Genomic DNA, 25,216 nt, shown 5'->3' with positions numbered 1-25,216 from the left:
CACTACTGTGCATTGTAGTTTGTTTAGCAGCATCCTTTGCCTCTAACCATGGATGCCAGAAGAATATACACCCCCATACCAATTATGACAACCAAAAATGTCTCTAGATATTGTAGCTGTCCCCTGGGAGGCAAAATCACACCACAATTAGGACCACTGGTCAGCCTTAATAGCTGCCCCTGATTTTCCATCAAGAAGACGTATTTACCAGCCTTCAGCAGTATAATCTACATGCCACTACTTTTCGCCTCCACTGCTCCTGAATTACCATCACCACAGTCCTGGGCTGTTATAGTAGCATTCTAGATTTTCTGCTTTTATATCTCTTCAATTTACTTTTAAAAATTATGAAAGTTTGTACAACGAAGTATATAATTATATATGTAAGTTCTCAAAAGTAACAAGCACCCGTGCATCTACTTTCCAGGAAGTTTCCAAGAAACAGACCGTGAACAGTACTTTTGAAACTCATTGCCTCTACCTGATTGTATTATAATTGTATCTTAATATAGGAGCTTAAAAGCTTTATTTAAAACATCAGTCAGATAGTCTCACCTATGTCTTTCCTACTGCACTTTAAATCCTATCTCCTGGAATGGCCTATGGGCTCCATACAATCAGGCTACTATCTAAACTCTCCTGTTCCTTATTCCACTTGAGCCACCTGGCTGCCCAAGGTCATTCCTGCCTTTAGGGTTTTATATTTGCATTTTTCTTTACCTGATTCAGATGTTCTTATTGACCTTCACATGGATGAATTGTCCTCGTCATTTGGGTCTCAACTTACATGTCATCTTAGACCATCTCTGACCTCTGGTTGTGCCATTTTGCAGTCACTCCCCAATTACCATGTTCTCTTTATAGAATTGATTGAAAATTGTATTATGTTGTATGTGTTAACTTGTTTATTGTCTCTCTTCTATTAGAATGTTAACTTCTGGATAGCAAGGACCTTGTCTGTCTCTACCATTGACTAATCCCTAACATGTACGCTTGCATATTTGTTGAATGAATGAATACTGAAAAAATCCACTTCCACATTTTAGTTGACTCTGTGATCTTGGTCAAGTGAACTTAGCCTCTGTGTCTCAGATTTCGCATCTACATAAGGATCATAATCTGTGTTGGTATCCTCAAATGAGATATCTCTGTGAGCTCTTCAGAAACCAGGAAATACTATCAAATGGAAATTGGCATTATTAAATTAGAATTTGTCTTCTGGTTTTTCATAGTGGGCTTCCCAGGAGGCACAGTGGCAAAGAATCCGCCTGCCAGTGGAGAGGACACAGGAGACGTGGGTTCTATCCCTTAGTCGGGAAGATCCCCTGGAGTAGGAAATGTCATCCCACTCCAGTGTACTTGCTTGGAAAATCCTGTGGACAGAGGAGCCTGGCAGCCTAGAGTCCATGAGGTTGCAAAGAGTCAGATACTACCGAAGTGATTTAGCATGCACATCTGAGTTTAAATCTCCAATTCATCACTAACTACCTGGGTGACCTTAAGCCACTGAACACACATCAGCACATTTCATAATTAGGAAAGGATAATCCGTGGTACGCCACTTCTATACACTTTTTGGATTAAACATCTATGTTCAAATCTTAGTTTTTGTAAAAGCCAGGACCGTGAAATAGCAACTGAATTGTGGAAAACTATAACCAATAACTTTTGATTTGGTTATATGTAAATTAGTTCTGAATCCACTCAGTCTTCAAACCTATTTGTACTTTGCTTGTGACTCTAGATGGCTTCCCTGGTGGCTCAGACGGTAAAGCGTCTGCCTGCAATGCAGGAGACCTGGTTTCGATCCCTGGGTTGGGAAGATCTCCTGGAGAAGGAAATGGCAAGCCACTCCAGTACTCTTGCCTGGAAAATTCCGTGGACTGAGGTGTCTGATAGGCTACAGTCCATGGGGTCGCAAAGAGTCGGACATGACTGAGCGACTTCACTTTCTAATGTAAATCATCTTAAAAATGGGTGTATAATAGCTAATAATCTAAAACTGGTTTATTGTGCTTTAAGAGATTGGCTAATTGTTCAGCTGAATTATATTTTATAGTCACCGTCTTAACATAGAAATTAGTATTTCATATTTTGTGCTTAGAATGAAACAAATTCAATGTTTTTAAGCTTATAAAAGTCTTTCCACTATTGAATTTGTTAAGTCTGTGTGAAATATTAACAGATTTTTATAGCTCCTGAAGAAAAACAGTCCTTTATGGCTTTTTGGATAGGTGTTTGAGTGGCAAAATTGTAGACTTCTTGCCTCAATTTTATTATCCATCACCTACATCTGAACAACTCTTAGCCAAAAAGATCTGATGACTTCATCCTGTACTCTCTGTGTCATTTGAACCAGGCCTGTACTTTGTCAGTGCACAGTCACAACGGGTCCAGGTTAGATATGAGGAAGAAAGTGGCCAATTCAGCTGAAGTAAGTGGTCCACAGTGTTATTTTAAGGTATTTGATGGTTAATGTTATTTTAGGGTGTTTGATTATTGGTCTTAATGACTTGTGTATCCTTTCTGATTGAGTTTTTAGGATACTGTTTCAGACTAAGGTGTGAATGGAAGCTGGAAATACTTTTATTTTGAAGGACAAAGCTGTTAACACAAAGGTAACTTGGGAGCTTTGAGGAGAACCACAGTTTGACCAGTGTCTGAAACTGGAGGCAGCTTCATATAGTGAAAAGAACTCTGGACTTGGTCCCAGAGGATCTAGATTCAAGTCCAACCCATGTGCCCTTTGGTAAGTCATGTAACTTCTTCCTTTTACCAGCATACTAAAAAGAGAGCAGTTAAATCTGTTTTTGAAAAGTAAAAAAAATGTTTTTAAAAAGTCATCTGTTTTTACACAGTGAGTTTTGTTTTCTCTTTCAGAAGTATCATCTCACCCTCAGTTATTAGAAATTTCTTCTCTGATTTGGATGTCAGATTTAACAGTGTATCCTGATTGAAAGGCTGTTAGCAGATTGACAGATCTTCTAGGATTTTGCTGATGACCATTAATTTGCCATAAATCCAGCCTTTTGCCATCCTTGTCATTCCCACCTATTCTTAACTGCAGAGCCCCTGGGCCTTTACCCATATCTTTTTCTTTGTCAGGAACACTTCCTCACCTCTTATTTCACTATTATCTGTTGAAAAATTTTCCATTTTTCCAAAAAACCTGTATACAACTCTAAAATTTAAGGATCCCTATTTGTTCTGATGTACCACGTCATGGTAATAATACTGTAAAATCATTTATTGTTTACTTCGGTTTTCACAGATTGTAAGGTTCATGATAGTAAGGGCTATGTCTTTTCCTGTGTCTTTACTCCATAGCACACTCTAAAGTGCTATATGCTGGGTACTCTTCTAAGTGCTTTGTATGGTGCATGGTCAGTCACTTCAGTCATGCCCCACTGTTTGTGATCCTATGGACAGTAGTCCACCAGGCTTCTCATTCCATGGGGTTCTCCAGGCAAGAATACTGGAGTGGGTTGCCATGCCCTCCTCCAGGGGATCTTCCCAGTCTAGGGATCAAACCGGTGTCTGCTGCGTCTCCTGCATTGCAGGCAGATTCTTTACCGCTGAGCTACCTGGGAAGCCATCTCTAAGTGCTTTACATATGTTTATTTTATTTATCCGTACAGTGGCTTTATGAGGTAGGTACTATTAATATCTCCATTTTACTGGGGTACAGATGAGTTAACTAACTTGCCCAAGGTCACATGTTAATAAATGTTAGGAATGAGATTTGAACTTAGGCAGCCTGACTTGGAAAAAAAAAGAAGAATCTATTAAAAAGTAAAGTAATGAAACGTATCTCTCTGTAATTTCTAGGGTATGAGTCACAAGTTGTCATTTCTTACTTGGATTTTTAAAATATTTGCGTAAGTTCTTATCAAGATGTAGGCTAAAATTCTTCATGGGAAGGCAGCTCTTAATGTAAGGTAATAAAAATATTTAGATTACTTACAGAGTTTAAAGAGCCTATGTGTTGTATGTTATAGAAGCTTGTTTTTCCGTATGGCTGATTGCATTGGTGGATTAGTAATATACCTTACTAAAGTACATAGTGCTTTATGGTGTGTATGAATATATATATATGTATACCCTGTATATTTGATGATGCTGTGTTATTTTTTAAATATATTGTTCTAGGGGTTTATGTATTTGTAGCACACATCACTAACTAGACTGTAAGACTCTTCAGGACCAATTCCAATGATCTTGTCTTTAATTCAGTGGTTGTCTGCAATTGATTACAGGAGATTTTTTTTAAATGTTAGGGCTGAGCCCCAGCTACCACTCCCAGAGACTCTGATTTAACTGTCTATATCTGTATCTGTAAAAACTGTAAAAATGTTGATTTTTAAAGTGCAGCCCACACTAGAGAACCACTGAAATATAAAGTCTATGTGCTCTGTCAGCCTTTTGCTTATTTTTAATGCCTTGCAATTTGCCCTCTGGTCGTTACAGGCATATAATCTTGAGAACTCAAGCTCTAGAAACATTTTCTGTTTCTAAACCCTATCAGGTTTTTGAAAAATGTGAATACCTGAGCCCCCCACCTGGACCTGGTGAATTATATTTTTGGGAAATACACATTTTAAAAAATAAGCATCTTAAGGAAGTTCCCTGGCAGTCCAGTGGTTAGGACTTGATACTGTCACTGCCAGAGGCCTGTTCAATACCTGATTAGGGAACTAAGATCCCACAAGCCACGGGGCATGGCCAAAAAAAAAAAAAAAAAAAAAAGGCATCTTGGATTCTTAAGTTTATCATAGTTTGAAAACTGACTTTTATACAAAAAAGTAATAAGTATTTGCATGAGGAGGCTGAATTAAAATTTGTTTCCCCAGCTAGACTGTAGTAAATGTTTTTAATTCGGAGATCTTATCCTATCTAGTTTCCCCTCTGTGTAAGAGAGGGCTGTGGTCAAGGACTGCATCTTATTCTTTGGCTTGCCCCATCTGGCTTACACTTTTCTGCTGGTAGAAGCCTAAATTCTTATTGAATTGAATTTTGTGTGTAATAATTATTTTTATAATTTTCCTGCCAAGCTAGAGCTAAAAACAAATTATTGAACATGATTATGAATGTTGGGGCCCTTTGAGGCTAAATGGTGCTGAATAGCATCTTCACTCCAGCTTTATCTAAGAACTTGGAAAGATGTTGAGGATCATCTAGTCCATTTCTTTCAATTTACAGTGGAGGAAATTGTGACCCAAGACTACTTGAGTGCTGTGTACAAAGTGACAGAATTAATTGCAAGACTAGATTCCTAGTCCAGTGCTTCTTATTTCATGGAATAACTTCTCTTTTGAAGCAGCAGTGATTGGGTTAAGTTTCAGATAGAGGTTTTCTACTTTTTAGGTACAAGGGAAAGAAGAATCTGTGCACAACCAAAAACATCTTGGTTTTTTAAATTAAGACATCTGCCTTTACTCACATTTACTTTTTAAGATAATTAGAAGATGGAGAATCTTTGCCAGTGAAGTCTTTAACTGAAGATATGTGGGTATGACATATAAAACTCATTTGGCGTACAATTTTGTTGTTGTTTTTAGTGGAACTTTGCTTCTCTCTCCTGACATTTCCACATCTCTATTTATAGCAGTGATCTCTTTGGAATTTGTCTTCTGATTCTGTTTGTTCTTTTATGTTGCTTCATATTAACTGATATTCTCACTTCATTTTTTAAAAAATGTTCTTTAAAGGACTGGAGAAGGAAAAAAAGAAATAAAATTTTTAAAAGTATCTGAAATTACTATTTTCCTGTGACTTAACCATAATATTCTTTATAACATTATATAATTATAGTACCTAATGATAGAAATAACTAACTTTTCAAGATAGAATGGTAGTTTGTTTTCTAAATTTAAAAACATATAAAGTCTACAGTGAATTCCTTTTATCCAGGATAAAAAGAATTACTTTGAGTCTTAACAACTTGCTTTTTAAACTATACTCTGATATAAGTAAAGATCAATAAATTTTATTTTAGTTAGAGCCTTTAAATGGTATACTCTTTAAGGGCAGGAACTGTCTTATTTACTTTTGAGATGAATATAATATCTGGCATCTAGTGGCTACTTATTAATCTGTTCATTTATTCAGTTCAGTGAAAATGCTGGGCGTTGTTCTAAGAGTCAGAGATACAGTAGTGAACTAAATAGACAAATATCCTTACCCTCAGGGAGCTTATTCTAATGAGTGAATGTTGAATGAAACCGTGAATCACTTTGGAAGGACTCTGTATTTGTTTTTAGGAAAGTTATTTACATCAGTCTGAAAAAGGGAATTCCCTGGCTGTGCAGTGGTTAGAACTTGGTGCCTTCACTGCTGGGGGCCTGAGTTAGATCTGTGGTCGGGGAACTACAATCCCATAAGAGTGAGATGCAGCCAAAAGAAAAAAAGAAAGAAAAAAAACTTTGAAGGAATGGAAAAGAATAGACTGTAGTTTACTAAGCAGTGTATTGCAGAGTCAGAATGGGAGAAGATCAGATCATTCGTTTATTTATTTATTTATTTATTTATTTATTTATTTATTTAACAGCTCAGCTTTTTATTGAATGTGTTACTAAGGAGGTTTAGTCAAAAAGACCAAAGCCCATGTCATCATCAGACTCTTCAGATTCTTCTTTCTTTGCTTCTACTTTCTTCTCTTCAGCTGGGGCAGCAGTGGTGGCTGGGGCAGGACCTCCTGCTGGTGCAGCACCAGCTGCTGGGGCAGGTCCACCAGCCCCCACATTGCAGATGAGGCTCCCGATGTTGACATTGGCCAAAGCCTTTGCAAACAAACCTGGCCAGAAAGGCTCAATATTTACACTGGCTGCTTTAATGAGGGCATTGATCTTATCCTCCGTGACCATCACCTCATCGTCGTGCAGAATGAGGGCCGAGTAGATGCAAGCGAGCTCCGAGACGGAGGCCTTGGTGTGGGCGAGTGCTAGGTGGGGGCTGCCGGGCGCGGTGCTAGTCGCCGGATGAAGTAAGGGCCTCACCCCAAAACGGCCTTAGCTTCCTCAGAAGAACCGAGCACCTTAGCAGCAGCAGAGGAAAGCATTCGTTTATTTAAATGCTGATTTCCTAGTGTATGTAAAATTATTGGAAGTAAATTACATAACTGCCAGTCTTTGTCATCCCAATTGTCATTTAATTCTTGTGTTTTGTTTGTTGTTGTTCAGTTGCCCAGTCGTGTCCAACTCTGCGATCCCAGGGACTGCAGCATGCCAGGCCTCCCTGCCCCTCCCCATCTCCCGAAATTTGCCGAAGTTCACATTCATTACATCGGTGATGCCGTCCAGCCATTTCATTCTCTGACATTCTCTTCTTCTGCCCTCAGTCTTTGCCATCATCAGGGAATTTTCCAATGAGTTGGCTCTTTGTATCAGGTGACCAAAATACTGGAGCTTCAGCTTCAGCATCAGTCCTTCCAATGAGTATTCAGGGTTAATTTCCCTTAAGATTGACCTGTTTGATCTTGCTGTCCAAGGGACTCTCAGGAATCTTCTCCAGTATCACAGTTCGAAGGTATCAATTCTTTGGTGCTCTGCCTCCTTTATGGTCCAGCTCTCACAACCATGTGTGACCAATGAGAAGACCATAGCCTTGAATATGGACCTTTGTTGGCAGAGTGATGTCTCTGCTTTTCAACACACCGTCTAGGTTTGTCATAGCTTTCCTGCCAAAAAGCAGTTGTCTTATGATTTCACGTTATCATCCACATGTCAGGTTCTTGTTTTTCCTGTCTGTCTTGATTCCTGCTTGAAACTCATCAGCCCAGCATTTCTCATAATGTGCTCAGCATATAGGTTAAATTAACAGGGTGACAGCAGACAGCCCTGTTGTACTCCTTTCTCAATCCTGAACCAGTCCACTTCCATACAGGGTTCTAACTGTTGCTTCTTGACCCGTGTACGGGTTTCTGAGGAGACAGGTAAAATGGCCTGGTATTCCCATCTCTTTAAGAGCTTTCCACAGTTTCTTTTGATCTACACAGTCAAAGCCTTTAGATAGTCAAAGAAACAGAGGTAGAGGTTTTTCTGTTTGTAACCCTGAGTAAAATGTTCTGTTTGTAATGCTGAGTAAAGGCCTTGGTTGCAAGCCAGGGAACTTCATAAAAAATCAGATACCACTGAGTGCCTCTGACTGTGGGGCCCAAAACTCTGTACACACCAAAGTTCTAGTTGGTTGTTTGCTGTCAGTGTTTCATACCATAGTACCATAGTGTGAGCTCCACAGGGTCTAGTCATCACTGTATCCCAAGTACAGAAAATAATGCGTCACATAGTAGATGCTAGTAAATGTTAATAACTCAATCCTTGATCACTCAAAATGCAATTTCCTCCTACTCATAGCTACAGTCTATGAGTACAGTCTACATTTAATCTTCATCCAGACCACTCAAACAATAAAAGCCTTCCATTCCAGTATTCTCTTAAAAAGACTTACTATTTTAGACTAACTAACATATTCTTTCCATTCTTCTTGTCTTTTGACACTAACCTTTTTTTCAGTCTCTGTTACTTCCTGGTCTTATTTGCCAGTCCAGGAATTTCCAACTCCCATTCCCCTTTGTCTTTCAGTTATGTCCACTGTTTAAAATCCACTCTAAATCACTTGAAAAAGATTTTGGAATTAGATAAGCTTCAATTCATCATTTGCTACCTATGTGTCAAGTTATTTAACCTGACCGTGTTTAATCTTTTTTGAGTCTCATTTTGTTCTTTGTGCTCTAAGGATTGTTATGAAAATTAAATGAGATTATGGTAACCATATACAATTGCCTGTAAGTAATGAAAACCCTTACTAAATAGTAACTAAAAAATTTCGATGTAGAGTTACTCTTGGGCTGGTTGATTTAGCAGCTCAATAATATATGAGGTATCCATATATTTTTCTTTGTTTTTCATTTTTGCCCTCTGCCATCCTCAGCATTTGTCTCAGTGTACCTAACGATTGCATAATGGTTGTCAGAGTTCTCAGTGTTACGCAGGCATGATTGTAAAGTGGAAAAAGTTTCTTCTCTTTAAAACAAGGAAACCGCTGAAAAAATTGGTATGGATGATCTTAATTACAAAGCAGAAGTAGAGACACAGGTACAGAGGACAAACATGTGGATGGATACCAAGGGGGAGAAGAGGGGATGGATGAATTGGGAGATTGGGATCGACATGTATACATTATTGATACTGTGTATAAAGTAGATAAATAATGAGCACCTACCGTGTAGCACAGGGAACTCTACTCAGTGCTCTGTGGTGACCTGAATGGGAAGGAAATCCAAAAAAGGGATATACATGTACATGCATGTATCGCTCTCCAACTCTGGGAGATGGTGGGGACAGGGAGGACTGGCGTGCCGCAGTCCGCCAGTTGCAAAGAGTTGGACACCACTTGGTGACTGAACAACAGCAAAATAACCTGATTCACTTTGCTGGACAGCAGAAACGAATACAATATTGTAAAGTAACTATATTCCAGTAAAATTTTTTAAAATAATAAAAGCAAGGAGACCTTTCTACTACCTCCACCTACTTCTGGATGCCAACTGATTAACCTTGTGCTGATCAGAGCGGAATCACTGGTTTACTCTAGCAAGTATCATACTTGGCTTTGAATAATTGAGATTCATCTTCTAAGGCTGAGAGAGACCCTAACTTATTAGTAATAGTTATTGTTAGTACTATGTTTGTAAATCTATGACTCTCTAGTTGGACCCTTTTTTTTCTTTTTGATATCTACATTCCATTCACTCTAGTATAATCTGCTTAGTCTTGCAGTTTTAAAGTTCACTTCTACTGATTTTTTTGTCTTCCCTCTGTACTGCCTCTATGAATATCAAACTCATATCCAACAGCCTATTAGACATTACCGTTTACATGTTTAACTGGCATATTAAACTTAACATGTCTGATACTGAACTCTCCAATTTCCTCAGCTAGCTCTTCTGTCTTACTATTTTAGTAAGTAACAATTCTGTTCTTTAATTTACTGAAGCTGAAAAACCTTGGAGTCATTATTGATTTCTCTTACATTCCACATCTGAGTCACCAGAAAATCCTGCCTCTACTTCTAAAATAAATAAAATAGGATATTCACTACTATATAGTGGACTAAATCACTTGAACTATTATTGCAATACATTCTTAACTGGTCTTCCATCCTTGCCTACTGTCCTTCTACATTCTAGAAGCCAGAGTAATCCCATCATTTTTCTGCATAAAACTTTCCAATGGCTTCTTACTTTCCCTCAATGCAAGGCTCAACACCATCTAGGCATCTCTTATTTCTCTGACCATTTCCCAACTCCTTCACCACTCCTACCCCCTTATTATTTTTTAACTTATTTACTTTTGGCAGCACTGGGTCTTCATTGCTGCAAGCAAGCTTTCTCTAGTTGTGAGTGGGGGCTACTCTCTAGTTGTGGTGTGCGGACTTCTCATTGCGATGGCTTCTCTCTTGTTGCAGAGCAAGGCTTTAGGCGCACAGTCCCAGTAGCTGTGGCTCACAGGCTTAGTTGCTCTGTAGCATGTGGGATCTTCCCGGATCAGAGATCAAGCCCTTGTCTTCCCCATTGGTCAATGGATTCTCAACCACTGGACCACCAGGGAAATCCCCTACCCCACCGTTCTTAAATAATCAAGCCTCAAAGATGCCTGGCATTCCTTCACTTCTAAGCTTTTGTACTTGAAAGTTCCCTCTACCATATTTGTTCTGCCCCCCATATTTATATTGCTTTCCCCTTTCCTTCTTTCAGGTCAGAGTGCAAATGTTATTTCCTTGGTGAAGCCATTTCTGGCCACCCCATCTAAAATTTAAATTCTCTTATTTCCCTTTTCCACTTTATTTTCTTTAGTACCTACCACCATCTAATATTCCATATAGTATTTTAAAAAATATTTTAAAATTATATCTTCATTAGAATGTAAAGTACATGAGGCAGGAATTTTTGTTCTCAATTTATTCCCAACACCTAGAAAAGTGCCTTGGCATATGGAAAATCCTTAAAATGTTTATGAAGAAATGAATAAAATATGTTGATTCATCTTATGGTTTCTGGTTTTGGCTGGGTCCTCAGTGAGACTTAGTAATCCTTTACATGTTTCTGATTAGTTTCCTTCCTAGTTCCCATAACTGCTGTGTCAAACCATCATTCTGCATCAAATGCCCTACTTTTATTCTCAGCTCCTTAGTTGTGGATGTCCTAATCCTTTTGCCTTCAGATTTATAATTTTTTCCTTATTTATTTTCTCTTAATCTCAGAGCTTTACTTCTGAGTTTGCTCCAATTTCCTCTATTTCAAACCTTCCTATCTCCTCTGAGACTTTACTTAAGCAATTATTTCTTTTCTTATGTATTTGTATGTATTTTTACATATCTCATTTTCCTGTTATTTTTTCCTCTCAACTATCTTAAAATTAACTTACTTGCTGCTGTTGCTGCTAAGTTGCTTCAGTTGTGTCTTACTTTTTGTGACCCAGTGGACTGTAGCCTGCTGGTTTCCTCTCTCCAACGGATTCTCCAGACAAGAATACTGGAGTGGGTTGCCATGCCCTCCTTCAGCATATCTTCCCAAGGCAGGGATTGAACCCATGTCTCTTATATCTGCATTGGCAGGCGTATTCTGTGCCACCTGGGAAGCCGCAAACCTTCCTTATCCCTACTTTATTACAACTCTCTCTTCTTCCCTCAGATGATTATCTTTAAAAGCTTAAATTTGCTATTTCATTTTCATATCTCTCTTATTGTTTAGTTCATATGTATTAAGTTTTTAGAATAATTCTTGCACATAATTAATGACTGAGTGCTTACTATGATTAGTTATAATTACTGAAACCAAAATCATTCTCACTCTTGTGGGTACTTTTCTGTCACCCTTCTTGACTTTTCTGTATCCTTCATGAAACACTGTCCTCCTCTTGGTTTTGGGACACCAGTGATATCAAGTGATATCAAGATGCTTTCAGCTCCAAGTAACAGAATTTCTTTAACAATAAGGCCAATGATAGATGGTTCCAATATTGGTTCAGGGATGCAACCCAGCCTCTTGCTTTCTTTTTACTCTAGCATTCTCACTGTGTCACAGATGTTTTACTTTCAGGGTTGTAAGATAGCAGGCACAATATTTTGATTATCCCAAAGCAGAAAGGCAATGCTGGGTTTTCTCTTGGGTAGGTATCTCTTTATAGGGAAGAGAATCTCCCCAGAGTATTTCCCTTGCATCTCATTGGCCACCTGTGCACCAGTCACTGGCAAAAGGAAATGTGATTATGTGATTGACTTAGGCTAACCACTAGTCATTCCTCAGAAGCCAGGGGGAGGCATCAACCTTCCTTGAGTTCATTACTCTGGTGGAGACTAGATATCTGTTTTCCAGGAAGAAGATAGGAATGGCTGTTTCGTTCATAATCAGTCCTGTCTGCCATACCACTCTCACCTGGTTGATCTCTGAGTATGACTTCTTAGTATTTTTCATTTTCTCCTCTTTATTGATGTGTCTCCTAAATACTGGTATCCCAGAGCATTCTCTCTTTGATTCTTTCAAATGTTATTCTTTTTTTTTTTTTAAGATTGTTTTGGTGTGGGCCATTTTTAAACTCTTTAATGAATTTGTTACAGTATTGCTTCGGTTTTATGTTTTGCTTTTTGGCCATGAGGCATGTGGAATCTTAGCTCCCTGACCAGGGATCGAACCTGTACCCGCCCCCCCCAACACACACACACATTGGAAGGGGGAGTCTTAACCAGAGACCACCAGGGAAGTCCCTCAAATGTGATTCTTTTAATCTTTTTTAAAATACCACCTGTGTTATGATCTTTTCTAAATCTTTATCTCCAGCAAAGACTTCTTTCCTAAAAGCCTGTTTAGAATATCCAGCTGTCTCCTGGACATCTTCATCCACATTAAATTCAATTAAATATTGTTGTGCCAGGTTTTGGGGAGTCAAAAAGTAAATAAACTTTTCCCTGTATGATCTTACATTATAGTTGGAACAAGTTATTCCAACATAGCTAGTACTTAGGAATGCAGTTTTATCAGGCAATAAAATTTTCCAAGTATAGAAGTAGCATAGATGAAGGGGTTATAGGCAACTAAATAGAACTCATCTTTTTCTTCAAATCTACTCTTCCTATATTTTATACTTTCATTGGTAGTCCAACATTACACATCTTTGGCCTAACGCTTATGATTCCGGGCTTTCACAGATGGTGTCCGGGTTCAATCCCTGGTTGGGGAAGATACTGCAAGCCACATGGCCAAAAAGAAGAAGAAGAAGAAGAAACCAGGGCAATCTAAAATCTTTCCAAATTCCCCATATAAAGTTGGTTGGTAAATTGTGTGTATTCTGCCTCTATCAGATTTACCCACTTGTCTTTTTATATCATAGTCTTCATACTTTCAGTTCAGTTCAGTCGCTCTGTCGTGTCCAACTCTTTGCGACCCCATGAATTGCAGCACGCCAGGCCTCTCTGTCCATCACCAACTCCCAGAGTTTACTCAAACTCATGTCCATCGAGTTGGTGATGCCATCCAGCCATCTCATCCTCTGTCGTCCTCTTCTCCTGCCCCCAATCCCTCCCAGCATCAGGGTCTTTTCCAGTGAGTCAACTCTTTGCATGAGGTGGCCAAAGTACTGGAGTTTCAGCTTCAGCATCAATCCTTCCAATGACTTCATACTTTAGGTCCTTAAAATTTCTCATTTCATTGAATAGTTTGCTCAGTAGAAGTTAACCGAACAGCAGTGTATAGTAAGGCCTTATACTAGGAAAATGTTCTTAAAAAAAAAACAAAAACAACAAAACACACCATAGGGAGGCTACAAGCCAGTGAGTAGGGTCTTGGCAAACAGATGGTTACATAGTTGGGATAAGTGATAGAGATACTGAGAAAAATGTGGGAACTTGTGGTCAGAGGAACCTAACCCAACTTGGGAGTCTGATTTGCTCAATTAGAGATTGAATCTCAAAGCAGTACTAAGCTGAGTGTGGAGAAGAGGAAAATACACACACATACACATCATTTGATTTATACATACTAAAGAAATATTACTTCCAAGACATTACTTTGGGTGATTATGTGGTATTCATTTTGCTGTTGCTTAAAAATAATTTTTAACTGATCATAATTTAGATTATCAGTAGTAGTACATCATTACACAGTTGATCCTTCATTATCCACCAATTCTTGCAATTTGAGTACTCACTAAAATTTATTTAAAACCCTGAAGTTAGTACTCAGGGTTCTTTCCTGGACATTTGCGTGTGCATGCGCAGAGCAGCAAAAAAAATTTGAGTCTTACGTTCACAGCTGATTTCCAATAAGGTGTTGCTTAGCCTTATTTCAGCTCTCATGAAGAAGTCTTTGTAGTGTATTTAGTGCATTTTTGCATTTTGGGGCTTCTTTTTTTTAAATTTTACTGTTTAAAGAGATATTTCAGTGTCATACTGAAGTGCTATCTGATGTTCCCAGTAAGCACAAGAAAGCTGTGATGTGCCTAATGGAGGGAATACATGTGTTAAAATAAGCTTCATTCACATAGGAGTTAAAGTGCTATTTGACCATGAGTTCAGTTTTGTAATAAACAGTCTTTATACAGGAACACATGTGAAAAAAGGTTATGTGTTGATGAACTGACTTAATGCAGCATTTCTCTTAGGGGCAATGATTCAGTATTTGCTAATTCAGTGTTCATGCAAGTTTGTAGAATGTAACTATGGTAAATAATGAGATAGCATAAATTTGACTTTTCATTTATGGCTAAGATTGATGAGTTATACGATCAAACTGGACAATATAGAGGTATGATTATTAAAGCATTATGAAACTTCTAAAATACATGCCCCTCTTTTGATAAACATCTCACCTCACTACCCTAAGTTTTCTTATATGTTCCTTTAGCAAACATGCTCAGGTTGAGAATTTTAGTTTACAAGTTTTATTTTACCATCAGCCAGGCTGACATTTTATAAGCCAAGTGTTTATAGTGAAAACTATGTTGTTTTTAAAAATTTGCTAGATTTAATAGGATTTTATTGTGTTCACTGCTATTTTAGTTTGCCCTCTGCCTCCAGTCAAACAATAATTTATATAAAGCAGGGGTTGGCAAACATTTTCCCTTTAGGGTCAAACAGTAAGTTTTTAGGCTTTATGGGCCACAGTCTCTGCTACAGCCGCTTAACTCTGCCCCTGTATGGGGAAAGCAGCAATAGACAATAGGTACTATTTTATGTTTATATTGTAAGGGGAGGGATCATGACTTAAGATTGTTTTGATTTCAGTAACTGTTGCCAGAGTAGGCTCTGGGAGTTGGTGATGGATTAGGAAGCCTGGCGTGCTGCAGTCCGTGGAGTCGCAAAGAGTTGACAAGACTGAGTGACTTGAGCTGAACTGAACAGTTGCCTTAACTTGCTGTTTAGCCTAGAAAATAAAAAGGCTGTATTTTAAAATATTAAAAACTCAAACATTAAATCCAATCCATTTAAAAATTAAATTATTCTTGAAATCCTACTTCTTTCTCTTCCTTTAAGCAATTACAGTACTTTGGCCTCATTGTATTTGGAGTTAGGCAGTCAGTGGCCTAATTTTGTAGCAGTTGGTGAATACTGTGGAACAGGTTGGCTTATTTTATACGTCTTAGTACTATTTGCTAGGTTTCAGTGAAGCCTTTGAATCATATTTTAGTTTCCACAGTGGCAATGGTTTAATTGTTTATGCCTTTACAGATGCAGCACATACAGATATTTCATAGTTAAGGTTAGGTACTGTTTTAAATGTAAAATAAATCATTTTATTGAGTTATAAACAGTTGGAAAGCTAAACAAACTTGCTAAATAATCAGCTTATTGCAGTCTTGCCAGAGTCTAATAGTTTGGCAAAACAGCAGCTTATCCTCTCCTTTCCTGCCTTACCTCTGTGCTGCAATCATTTTTTTTTTTCTCTCTCTCTAGTGCTTGTCTTACCCTGAGGAGGTGTTGGTTTCACTTTTCCACAGACTACTGTCTGACCAGCCAATTAAGTTTTCCAGGTGACTGTGATGCCTTCCCTAGCTACCTGTGAGAGGAGAAACTTCAGAAAAGAATAAAGTGAAAATCACATAAATTCCTCATCTCCCAGTGTTGCTTTCACTTTTAAAATTGTAAAAGCATATATTGAGGGAGCATGTGTAAACAGAACAATTCCCACTACTTTATCCTAAAAGTAAATTATTACTTTGAAAAAATCCTCACAAAAAAAGTCTTTTTGTAGATGAAAAATGAGATGCTTTGTTTCTTGACTTTATTGAGATATAATTGACAATATTGTAAGATGTTTCAAGTGTACATTGTTAAAATTTGATATGTATACATTGTGAAAGGATTACTTTTACTCCCCTCTAGTTGATACATCCATCACTTCACATATTTATCTTTTTTTTTTTGGCCATGCCAAGTGGCTTGTGGGATCCTACTTTCCCAACCACGAACCTGGGCCCTCAGCAGTAAAAGCTCATACTCCTAACCACTGGAATTCCAGGGAATTCCCTTCCTATCTTTTTAAAAAATGTAAAATGCTTTATGAATATGCATGTTTCCTAGGGCAAGGGCTATAATAATCTTCTCTGTGTTATGCCAATTAATGTACAACTGAAGTCAGCACTGAGATACTATTTTATAAGTCAAAATAAACTTTTATTTTAAAATTTTATTTGGCCATGCAGTGTGGCTTGTGGAATCTTAGTTCCCCAAGCACAGAGTCCTAACCACTGGACCACTAGGGAATTCCCCCAAATGAATTTATCTTTAGTATTCCCCTGTTAAGATTTTGTTTTCCCCAAATGTGCGTGTAAGAGATGTGTATATATGATATACTTAAGTTTATAGCTTAAGGTTTCTGAAAAGTTGGATCATAGCACTGGTAATTAGAAGAAACCTCTAGATCTACACTGTCTAATATGGTAGCCAGTAGCCACATGAAGCAAAGTACCTGAAATGTGGCTCTCTGAATTGAGATATTGTATAAATGTAAAATTCACCTTGGATTATTCTGAAGACTTAGTACAACAAAGAATTGTAAAATATCTTATTGATAATTTTTATATTGACTACATGTTGTAATGTATATCTTAGATTTATTGAGTTAAAATATATTATTAAAATTTCACATTTCTTTTATTAAAATGTGGATTATAAAATTTTTAATTACACATGTGGCTTTTATTTGTAACTCACTTTATTTTTAGCTCGCTGCTGGACAGCACTGCTGTAAATTATGTGATCTTTCAACATAATCAAATACCAGTTTACAAAACCCATTTAAAGTGACCTAGAAGTTCTATAGCTTTTTTTTACTTTCTGATTCAGTATTGAAAAATACTGTACAGAACACTTTGATTCTTCTTTTTGTAATTTTTGACTGCACTGTGTGGCAAGTGGGATCTCAGTTCCTCAACCAGGGATTGAACCCATGCTCCCTGCAGTCGAAGTTCATAGCCCTTATCACTAGACCACCAGGGAAGTCCCAGAACTCTTTAATTCTAAAATGTTAGGAAAGTATGAGTGCTCTTTTCGGCAGCATATATACTAAAATTGGAACGATACAGAGAAGATTAGCATGGCCCTGCGCAAGGATGACACGCAAATTTGTGAAGCGTTCCATATTTTTATCCTAATAGTCAAAGAAAGGAAACACTGAAATGCACATCAGTTGATGAATGGATAACATGATGTGGTATGTCCATATTATGGCCTATTATTCACTAAAAGAGGAATGAAGAACTGATCTGTGCAAAAAGATGATTAATCTCAAAATTAATATGCTCAGTGAAAGAAGTCCCTTATAAAAGATCATTTATAGTATGATCCCATTTATACTAAATGTCCAGAATAGTCAAATCTCTAGATATAGAAAGTAGACTAGTAGTTGTTGAGGGCTGGAAGAAGAGGGGAATAGGGAGTGATTGTTAATGGATGTTAAATTTCTTTTTGGATGATGATGTTCTAACATTGGGTTGTGGTAATTGTTCTATAATGTTTAAAATATGCTAAAAACTATTAAATATGGAATTACACAATGTCTGGGTGTTAATTGGCTGTGTAAATTATATCTAAATAAACCTGGTAAAAAAATAAATTTATAACTTCCAAAAAAAAAAAATGTTAGGAAAGTATGAGATTAGCCCACTGTCTATTCACTAGCCCTGTGGTAAGTTTTTCAGTGACTTCTTGTAAAAGAGGATTGGAAAGAAGGGCAAGTTATTATTGGGCTATTTTCATAGGAAACATTTTAATATCACCACAGAATAAAATCAATTCTATATTCCCCAAAGGGAAATGCTGTCTTGAAAAGTGTAGAGTATTTCTTATACCTGAGTGTCTCCAGATAACACTACTATTTTTTTACATAAACATTAAAGCCATTTTATTTATTTTTTAAAGGGTGTATACTTATTTTTTTTTTATTTTATTGTCTTTTTTTGGGTAAAGACTATTAAAGTGGTAAAATTGAATGGATACATTCTGTTATAGTGCTTTGTGCTGGGGAAACTATTGTAAAAACTCAAGCAATGATGGAATCAAAACTTGGAAAAATCAAAATTTGAGAACTTGGGGATTACTAATATAACTATAGTGATTAAAATACTGGGAAATTTAGGTGGCATAGACAGTAGTCCAAGGAGAATTATTATTGATAAGTCTCTACTTCCTATAAAACTTTTAGTGTTAGTTTGACATCTTTTCCTGGTGTTTTTTTTTTTTTTTTCCTGGTGTTTTTGGAAGCTTACAAATATTAATGAAACTTTTTACCTTAGTAAAAGAACTAAGATAATTTCACTAGCTTACTAAGAGAACTAAAAAAGTCACTTCACTAGCTTCAAAGTAAATTGACACTTAAGATATGAAACAATGTTTCAAAGTTTATTTCAAAGTGAAAGTGAAGGTTGCTCAGTCGTGTCCAACTCTGCAACCCCATGGACCATACAGTCCATGGAATTTTCCAGGGCATAATACTGGAGTGAGGGGATCTTCCCAACCCAGGGATCAAACCCAGGTCTGCCGCATTGCAGGTGGATTCTTTACCAGCTGAGCCACAGGGAAGCCCAAAGTTTATTTCAAACACCTATGGAATTAGCACTTTTTGAAACATAAAGGAGTAGTCATTAGGTAAAAAAAAATGACATTTAAAACTTTCTCAGCAATCTGATTGTAACTTCTTTGTGTCAGCTTCTTAAACTGAGCCTTCCTAAATCTTATGATTTAATCTGATGAATAATTTTATGCTTTTTCTTCTGGGCTTTGAGTTCTTGGTCCAAATCACAAACCCTTCCCCTTCCTCTCTTTCTTTCTAAATTATAATAATCTTTCAAGATACTGCTCACATTTTTCTGAAACACATTTTTTTTTCTGAAAAATGAAACATTTTTTCTTTTTCATCCCCACCACTCTGTCCAGTGGTGTCCACTAAACATTTGTATAATGTTTTCCTTTTAAAAGCCCTTTCCATATTTTCTCATTCTATATGTCAGTCTAGTGAGGTGGATGATGTTACTCATTTTGGAGAATAAGGGAATAATACCTGATTTTTCCAGAACTTTGTATAGATGCTAAATAACACAACTAAGAATACTGGAGCCAAATGCTCTCATTCCAAATCTGATGCTCTTTCTTCTATGCCTCAATGGCCCCTTTACTCCTGTTTTAGTTCAGTTCAGTTCAGTCGCTCAGTCGTGTCTGACTCTTTGCGACCCCATGAATTGCAGCACGCCAGGCCTCCCTGTCCATCACCAACTCCCAGAGTTTACTCAAACTCATGTCCATCGAGTCGGTGATGTCATCCAGCCATCTCATCCTCTGTTGTCTTCTTCTCCTCCTGCCCCCAACCCCTCCCAGCATCAGGGTCTTTTCCAATGAGTCAACTCTTCGCATGAGGTGGCCAAAGTACTGGAGTTTCAGCTTCAGCATCAGTCCTTCCAATGAACACCCAGGACTGATCTCCTTTAGGATGGACTGGTTGGATCTCCTTGCAGTCCAAGGGACTCTTAAGAGTCTTCTCCAACACCACAGTTCAAAAGCATCAATTTTTTGGCGCTCAGCCTTCTCCACAGTTGAACTCTCACATCCATACATGACCACTGGAAAAACCATAGCCTTGACCAGACTGAGCTTTGTTGGTAAAGTAGTGTCTGTGCTTTTTAATATTTTAGTTACATAATATCATTTAACTCTTAATTGTTTATGGTCTTTGTATCAGACTATTTGATTGTTAGCTGTAGACTTGAGATATGTACAGATTTGTACATGGGGAATGGAAATGGAAAAGATGATAAGAGCTGAATACATCTCTTCTTAGTAACAATTGAAGAGGTCAATAAGAATTCCTTACCAGTCCGTTAGCTTCTGAAAGCATTATATCTTTTAAAGTATGATACCCAGGCTTGCTGCTTTTCCTCTAGCCAAGCCACTACCTTTTAGTGCCAAATTGTTAGTATAGTTTTTATTTATTGTTTTATAATCTTAGATTTTTAAAAATTAATTTATTTTTGGTTGCACTGGGTATTCATTGCTGAACTTGGGTTTTCTCTGGTTGCAATGAGCAAGGACTACTCTAGTTTCCGTGTGTGGGTGTCTCACTGCAATAGCTTCTCTTTGCCAAGCACAGGCTCTAGGGCACGTGGGCTTAAGCACACTGGCATGTAGAATCTCCCCCAGACCAGGCATCAAAACGGTGTCACCTGCATTGGCAGGCAGATTCTTAACCACCTGAGCACTAGGGAAGTCCCATATCCATCCTTGAAAACAAGTATAGTACCCATCAGATACTATAAAATGGGCACTCAAATACTTCTATTGGCTGCCTAATTCCAGTATGAGTCCAAATTACTGTAATTACCCAAAGAAGGACGTTTAAAGTTAAGAAAAAAAAAACAAACAAACAGGGTTTCTAGAACAATTTAAAGTAGATGGTTGTTTAATGTCTTAAAGATACTTGCTTTTAGTTTACATTTTCTGTTTTGTAACATGGATGTAGTAAGAAATGAACCTTTTCAAAATATTTTAATTTTTTTCCTAAAGTTACATTTGTAACCATGACAGAATTTTTAGGTATTATAACTTATGCTCATTCCACAAGAATGAGAATATAGAATCCAAATTTCAAACTCACAAGCAATTTGCTGTAAGAAATCTATGATAATGATGCCTCAGTGCTTGAAGGCATTTTAGGAAGGTATAAAATGCAGAGGTAAAATATATTAGATGGCCAGTAGTTTTATTATATGTAATTATTTAGGTATTATCTAAAACGAGGGCCAAATATTAGGACACAGCCTAGTAGTACTCCTCGAGTGCCTGCTAAGTTTCTTCAGTCGTGTCTGAGTCTTTGTGACCCCATGGCCTGTAGCCTGCCAGGCTCCTCTGCCCATGGGATTCTTCAGGCAAGAATACCTGAGTAGGTTGCCATGCCCTCCTCCAGGGCATCTTCCAAACCCAGGGATCACCTGATTTTCTAATGTCTACTGCATTGGCAGGCAGGTTCTTTTATCACTAGTGCCACCTGGGAAGCCCAATAATACTAAGTTTATATTAATATTGGAACAATGTCTATTTAACTATTGTTAGAAATATCTTAAATCACTATTAGATTGATAATTATTGAAAAGCTCTTTGAAATCTGATCACTAGTTTTAATATCAGATGTGTATGCCTGTATCCATTAGATTACACATGAGAAAGTACATAGTGTTTGATATACTGTTAACATATAATTATTAAAGGGAAGACGTAGAACAGTTTTTTTTTTAAGAACAGTTTTTTTAAAAAACATTGATTAAGAGTCTAAAATTCAGAGATAAAGGTCTGGAAAGGGAACATGGTAAGGGGCATGATCTTAGAGGATGCCTGAGTTCTTTGGGGATGATTCTGGTAGTTACTCTAATGCTTTATACTAAGTAAAATTTCCTCAGTGAAGAGAGACGATTAGTCAATACACCTCCAAGTAGTAGCAGAATAGTTTGTATAGCTTAAAATAATGAAAGCAGTTTATAAATATAGGCCATTGTATAAATTTTAGTGCTTTCGTGTATATTATCTGATTCTCACAGTAACTTTTGTAAGTTAGGAATTCAGAGAAATAAATGACTTGCCTAAATTACCTATTAAATGGCAGAGCTGAGAGTAGGAACCAAGCATTGAAATTCTTAGGTCTTTATTTTCTTTTTTTAAAAAAACTTGTTAATTGGAGGATGATTACAGTGTTATGTTGGTTTCTGCTGTACATCAACATGAAGGTCTTTTTTTTTTTTCTTCTTTTTTTAAGGTCTTTATTATTTGACTTACTCTTTAGACATTTGTTGGGGCTTTCCTGGTAGCTCAGAGGTTAAAGCGTCTGCCTCCAATGTGGGAGACCAGGGTTTGATCCCTGGGTCAGGAAGATCCCCTGGAGAAGGAAATGGCAACCCACTCCAGTGTTCTTGCCTGGAGAATCCCATGGTCGGAGGAGCTTAGTAGGCTACAGTCCACGGGGTCGCAAACAGTCGGACACAACTTAGCAACTTCACTTTCTTTCACTTTCACTTTAGACATTTCTAGTCCCTTTATGCTAGTCCACGAATAGTTGAGAATTCAATGATAATAGTTTTCTCAAAGCATCTTTCAAGTAATATAGAAAGATTGAAGTATATGAAGCAGCAACAAATCAAGACTGAAAAGATCTGACTCTAAAATCAAAGATATATATTAAACAAAATAAACACTAAACTTTTTATCCACTTATTTTTAAATTACTATAAATAACAACTTCATTTTTAAGGTCAGTTTTAGGTTCACAGCACAACTGAATGGAAGGTACAGAAATACAGATTTTCCCCATATATCTCCTGCCTCTACACGTGCATAGGGCACCCCCCCCCCCCCCCCCCCCCCCGCCATTATCAACATCTCCCACTAGATGGAACATATGTTTACAACTGATGAACTTATGCTGTGTGTGCTTAGTCAGTTACTTCTTTCCAATTCTTGTGACCCCATGGACTGCAGCCTGCCAGGCTCCTCTGTCCATGGGGATTCTCTAGGTAAGAATACTGGAGTGGGCTGCCATGCCCTCCTCCAGGGCATCTTCTCGACCCAGGGATCAAACCCAGGTCTCAGTCTCACATTGCAGGTGGATGCTTTACTGACTGAGTCACCGGGGAAGCCCAGGAATACTGGAGTGGGCAGCCTATCCCCTCTCCAGAGAATCTCCCTGACCTAGGAATTGAACTGGGTCTCCTGTGCTTCCCTGGTGGCTCAGGGTCTGTCTGCAATGATGGAGACCCAGGTTCGATCCCTGGGTTGGGAAGATCCCCAGGAGAAGGAAATGGCAACCCACTCCAGGACTCTTGCCTGGAAAATCCCATGGATGGAGGAGCCTGGTAGGCTGCAGTCCATGGGGTCGCAAAGAATCGGACACAACTGAGCGACTTTACTTACTCCTGCATTGCAGGTGGATTCTTAACCAGCTGAGCTACCAGGGAAGCCCGATGAATTTATACTGATAGATTATTACCACCCAGAGTCCATAATTTACATTAGGTTTCACTCTTGGTGTTGTATATTCTGAGTTTGGACAAATGTATATATTGACATGTGCCCACCGTTTGGTATCATACTGAGTAGTTTCACCACCTTAAAATCCTCTGTACCCCACCTATTTATCCTTCCCTTCCCAGTAACCCTTGGCAACAGCTGATCTTTTTATTGTCTCCATAGTTTTGCCTTTTTGAAAATAATATATAGCATGTAGCCTTTTCAGACTGGCTTCTTTCATTTAGTAATATGCATTTGTTTCCTCCATGTTTTTACATGGCTAGATAGCTAGTTTCTTTTAATTTTCTTATTTCTTAATTTATTTTATTTGAGAAAGTCATTTCTTTTTACTGCTGAATAATGTTCCATTGTCTGAATGGAATTTTACCAGTTTATTCGCCTACCCAAGGACATTGCTTCCAAGTTTTGGCAATTATCAATAAAGCTGCCATAAACATTCATGTGCAGGTTTTTGTGTGGACATTGGTTTTCAGCTGTTTTGAGGAATACCAAGAAACATGATTGCCAGATCACACAATAAATGTATTTTAGTTTCACCAAACTGTCTTTCAAAGTAGAAGACATGCCTACCAGCCCTGAAAGAGAGTAACTAGTATTCTCTGCCAGCACTGGTATTGCCAGAGTTCAGAATTTTGGCCATTCTGATAGGTGTGTTATGGTATTCTATTGTTTTAATTTGCATTTCCCTGATGATGTCCATTATGGAGCATCTTTGTATGCTTAGGGCTTCCCTTGATAGTTCAGTTGGTAAAGAATCTGCCTGCAATGCGGGAGACGCCAGTTCAGTTCCTGGGTCGGGAAGATCCACTGCAGAAGGGATAGGCTACCCACTTCAGTATTCTGGCCTGGAGAATTCCATGGACTGTCCATGGGATCGCAAAGAGTCAGACACAATTGAGCGGCTTTCACATTTTTATATGCTTATTTGCCATCTGTATATCTTCTTTGATGACATATGTGTTAAGGTCCTTGTTAAAGTGTTTGTTAAGGTCTAAAAAACGTTAACTCATTTTTTAAACTGAGTTGTTTTCTTATTGTTGAGTTTAAAGAGTTATTTATGTATTTTGGATAGTAATCCCTTACTAGATATGTTTTAAAATATTTTCTTCCTGTCTATGGTTTGTCTTTTCATCCTTCTATCAGTGTCTTTTTCAGTATAAAATTTTAATTTTAATGAAACCCAGCCTATTAACACTTTCTTTCATGAACTGTGCCTTTGTTGTCATATTTTTTAATAAAAAGCATTTAATAAAAACCAATGTCATCTAGATTTTTTCCTCTGTTCTAGGAGTTTTATAATTTTCCATTTTCCATTTAGGTCTGTGATCCATTTTGAGTTTTTTTTGTGAAGGGTATGAAGTCTGTATCTAGATTCATTTCTTTACAAGTGGGTGTCCAGTTGTTCAAACACTATGTGAAACTTTTTTTTTTCCCTATTGCATTTCCTTCATTCTTTTGTCAAAGATAAGTTGTCTGTATTTATATGAGTCTATTTCTGGGCTCCCTATTCTGTTTTATTGATCTGCTTGCCTTTTCTGATCTATTGTTCTTTCACCAGTACCATACTGTCTTAATTACTGTATTTGAAATACAGTGTATTTGAACACAATGGATGCCACCTATAACAGCATGATTTAAGATGATTTAAAATTTTAAACAT

At 37.6% G+C, this 25,216-nt stretch overlaps 1 protein-coding gene, 1 non-coding gene and 2 pseudogenes across 7 annotated transcripts in view; 2 read left to right on the top strand and 2 right to left on the bottom strand.

The window, feature by feature from the left end:
* Positions 1-25,216, top strand: part of DNAJB4 (DnaJ heat shock protein family (Hsp40) member B4) — a 42,410-nt gene that overhangs the window by 3,226 nt on the left and 13,968 nt on the right. For 2 of the 6 annotated variants that reach the window (XM_020891994.2, XM_020891987.2), the window contains exons 2-3: positions 2,360-2,434; positions 2,536-2,749. The exons of 2 other annotated variants lie outside the window; for them this stretch is intronic. The gene's annotated coding sequence lies outside the window, so the exon portion shown is untranslated. Of the gene's footprint in view, positions 1-2,359; positions 2,435-2,535; positions 2,750-3,828; positions 3,939-25,216 lie in introns of those variants that run through there. 2 more of the 6 variants (XM_020891986.2, XM_020892000.2) reach the window with 2 other exon arrangements.
* Positions 6,554-7,346, bottom strand: LOC110136351 (large ribosomal subunit protein P1 pseudogene; annotated as a pseudogene).
* LOC139035344 (U6 spliceosomal RNA) lies at positions 16,534-16,630 on the bottom strand (annotated as a pseudogene).
* On the top strand, positions 17,533-17,638 carry LOC139035306 (U6 spliceosomal RNA). The gene has a single exon (XR_011487977.1). It is a non-coding gene; the product is annotated as a U6 spliceosomal RNA (small nuclear RNA).

The sequence above is a fragment of the Odocoileus virginianus genome, chromosome 5 (assembly GCF_023699985.2).
Source record: "Odocoileus virginianus isolate 20LAN1187 ecotype Illinois chromosome 5, Ovbor_1.2, whole genome shotgun sequence".
NCBI lineage: Eukaryota > Metazoa > Chordata > Mammalia > Artiodactyla > Cervidae > Odocoileus > Odocoileus virginianus.
Note: the sequence above shows the minus strand (reverse complement) of the source record. Positions and strands in the feature narration are given on the sequence as shown.